The 3,819-nt window shown below is 34.4% G+C and overlaps 1 pseudogene; it reads right to left on the bottom strand.

Annotated features, from left to right (window-relative positions):
- Positions 1 to 2,625: 2,625 nt before the first annotated feature.
- LOC148190861 (uncharacterized) lies at positions 2,626 to 3,819 on the bottom strand (annotated as a pseudogene).

The raw sequence follows: 3,819 nt of genomic DNA, 5'->3' as shown, positions 1-3,819 counted from the left end.
ACATGATTAGGCATAGTAATATTTAATTGAAAATGTACTTTCGTTAAATTTACTATAATTAATCTACAAAGTTCTTACTTTTAATTGAGAATGTACTTTGGTTAAGAGTGAGAACGCCAACAAATTAATGGCGAATTTACATTGATTAATTTGAAAATATAAGATAATAATTAATTGAACAATAAACTTTAGATAACCAATGATGAATCCTATTTTGAAAAAGCAATGAAATCAACCTATTTTCTTTATCATTGTTTTTTTATCTTTTTAAATCTCTTTATAAATTTCGTTCTTTCTAGCTTCTGCTACTTTGTTCTTTAATTTTTTTTTCTTTATCTTTATTTTCTTTATTATTTTACTAACCTTTTGTATAGTTTTTATAAGAACTAATTTGTTAATAATCAATTTTGTGTTTGTTGGGAGACGACTTTACCCTTTTTATTTTGTTGGCTACTGTCTTAGCAATATTGAAGTTGCTATAATTTAGTAGTATTAATTTGATCGCGTCAACGACAACGTTATCAACATCTAATGCACATTATTTGCTTATATCTTTTGTCTAATAAGGCTTCAAAACTTTAACATATAATTTCATTCAAAACTCATTTTATCCTTTTTGGAGAAATCTTAAGTAAAATGATATATTTAAACACAATTGTTATACTATAAACCTAAGATTAAATTATGTATGCTATACGTGTTGATTCAAGAATCAAATAACAAAAAACACAACATGAACGACGATTCACAAAATAGAATTGAAAATTAATGAAGGAAATATAACCTATGTGATTGAAGATTTCCTATGCGAATTGGAAGATGAATGACGTGAATGAATGGTGCTTGGAATGGAGTCTTGCCACGCCACTTGGAGGTGCTCTAAGATAACTAAGGATTGAGTAGTCACTTAAAGCTCTCACTCTAGATGAGACTCACGAATAAGAGAGAACAATTCACTCTCAATTTGGATAGATATTTTTTCTATTAATGCCAAAATTTTCCAATGTACAAATACAACCCTTTATTTATAAGAAAAGAAGTTTCCAAAATCTTACAAGCTAAGTATATACTAAGCATGATTAAGGGAAGTGTATGATGCAAGCTATCACTAATGACTAGCATACAAAATAAGCTAAGCTAAAAACGTATCCCATAAGCTAATTATGTGTGCTCTAAGCTTTAGTTCTCTCTAGTTAAGGCACTATGATGAACTTCCTTCAAGTTAGCTGAAATTTACATACGTCAATGCTAAGTGTGAAAGCCAACTGTCGACCACAACATTCATTGAGAAAGAAAAAGCTTCCACTCGGCGCCTATATCTGAATCACACAAATGAATATTTTCCTTTATGTCATCCTCATAGTTACTCTGCTTTAATCCATAATCAAGACCTCATCATCATGTTCCACGTAGGGGTGGGCAAAGTATACTATATTGTACTGAACTATAAAAATGTATAGTTAATTATAAACTAGTTTAAGAAAACTGCTCTGAACTAAAAAATAGTTCATAATAACTGAACTGAACTATTTTTAGTTTACTTAAAGTGTAGTTCAATTCAGTTAACTACTTTTATGTTCACTGTGATGTAATTCAATTAAGTATAGTATAATGTAAGTGGATTTCCTTGCAGCAAACTATACTGAGTGTCCAATGAATCGAACTGATCAAACTATTTCTATGCTAACGATCAATCCCTACAAAACAAACTCAAGCCTGAGAATAATGCCATGTCCGTGAGAATGCCCACAATCAAAACTAAGAACAATCTGACACCTTATAAGTCAGCTAACACTCAGTGGCGAGTTGTCACGCTTGAACACAACTTTCCCATTGTTAACAGCGAGAGTACAACAATCCTTGGACAACTTTTTAGCATAGTATTTAGCTACAAAGGTAGATGACCTGATTCTATGCAGACCATGAGTTGTTTCGACCACAACATGAGTTGCAGAATAACCATTTGCTTCTCGAACCAAAATTTTCTTCATTGATGAACCACAACATATTTTGAGTTTAAGGTGACCTGAAAAAGAAAAAAACAAAAACCATAAAATTCAGTATGTTTTGTTCAAGGACCTCAAATAAGAGCACTTCCACAAACTTCAAAATTACGCTTTTGTTTCCACTAGGAAGTTTCATTTTTTATGTCCCGCATTTCCTACCCGATTTGAAGACAACAGATGAATTTGCATCTTCCGTTTATAGAAATTGAAAAAGGTCCACACAGAGAACGAAGATTGAGAAATTATACCTATTTGAAGTTGCAGAATCCTTCATAAACGGCAAGAACAGAGTCAAACGCCTTGACAAGTGAAAGCAGCGAAGATTTCCCGTCTCCATTCACAGTTTCTACAGAACCCCATTTCACCAAACAATATTCACGTTAAAAAAACAAAAACCCAAAGCAATAAAAGAAAAAGGAACTGAAATTCCCCAGGTACCCTGGTTCCCAAGAACATGTAGAGCAACCACGGTGTCACCAGGGTGAGCGACTTTGACCAAAGCCCACGTGAGCAATTCCTTGTTGGGGGAGTCCATCTTCACCCCCACCACCACCTTTCAGCCACCGGAGCCTCCATGGGAGGGTTCTCTGGTAGGAGCCGTTTGAGGCATTTTTTTACGTTAATCACAACGGTGAGTGACGGCAGCGAACCTTTGACGGCAGCGAACCTCCAACGACGACGGCCTCCAACGGCGACAGCCTTCAACAGTAACAACTTTCAACAGGCGAGTGAGCTTTGACGACCTTAAGTTTCTCTTTAAGGATTGAATATGTTTGACATTATTCAAAGTCAACATGCTTCCATTAGAGGTCCTGATGTTAATATCACCTCTTCCCATAATATCAAGAGATTTTCTATCTACAAGGTAAACCTTCATAAACTTTCTAGAAACATAGTTAGATAATATTTATAAGGAAGGTGTAGCATGAAATGATGCACCTGAGTCCATAATCCATGAGTTAATGGAACCATCTAAACTACATAATAAGGCATCTGCAATTTCATCGATTGCTGCATTTGTTAATTGATCATCATCTTACTTTTTGTTGTTGTTGTTCTTCCTTAAAGCCCAACATTGATTTGTAAAGTGACCCTTTTCTGATAATTCCAACAAGCGATATCATTCCATAGTTTTCTTTGTCGTCTCCCTCTAGACTTTGATATACCTCAACCTTGATTATGATCTTTTTGGCTATTTCTTCCTCTATTTTCAGCACTCATTGCTAAACCAGAATTAGAATTGGAAGATTCCACTAAAGTTCTCATGCGAACATCTTTGCTTAAGATTAAGTCACGAATTTTATCAAACTTCAACTTGTTGTTCTTGCATAATCATCATCAAAAACAAATGCCAACTTTCCAGAAGAGACGATACTAAAACAAATGCTTTTATTTCATCATCAAAAGTTATCTGCACTGATGCCAAATGTGCCATAATTGTATTAAATTCACTAATATGATGAGTAACCGAGTTACCTTCACCTATTTTTAGGTTGACAAGTCTACGAATAAAATACACTTTATTGGCTGCAAATGGCTTCTCGTTCATATTTGACAACACATGCATCAAATTTGTGGTTGTTTTTTCATTCATGATGTTGAACGTAACTTTCTTGGCTAATGTCAGCCATATCACACAAAGTGTTCGTCGATCTAACAAATCCCAATCTGAGTGCTCCATGTCGTCTAGCTTCTGCCCTCTTAAAGGTAGATACAACTTTTAATACAGGTAATCCTCTATCTGCATCTTTCAGAACTCGAAGTCATTGCCATCAAATTTCTCAATCTTCACTTTCCCTTCTTCCATTGTCAT

The sequence above is a fragment of the Vigna umbellata genome, chromosome 11 (genome assembly GCF_029865625.1).
Source record: "Vigna umbellata cultivar VRB3 chromosome 11, Vumbellata_1.0, whole genome shotgun sequence".
In the NCBI taxonomy this organism is placed as follows: Eukaryota; Viridiplantae; Streptophyta; class Magnoliopsida; order Fabales; family Fabaceae; genus Vigna; species Vigna umbellata.
Note: the sequence above shows the minus strand (reverse complement) of the source record. Positions and strands in the feature narration are given on the sequence as shown.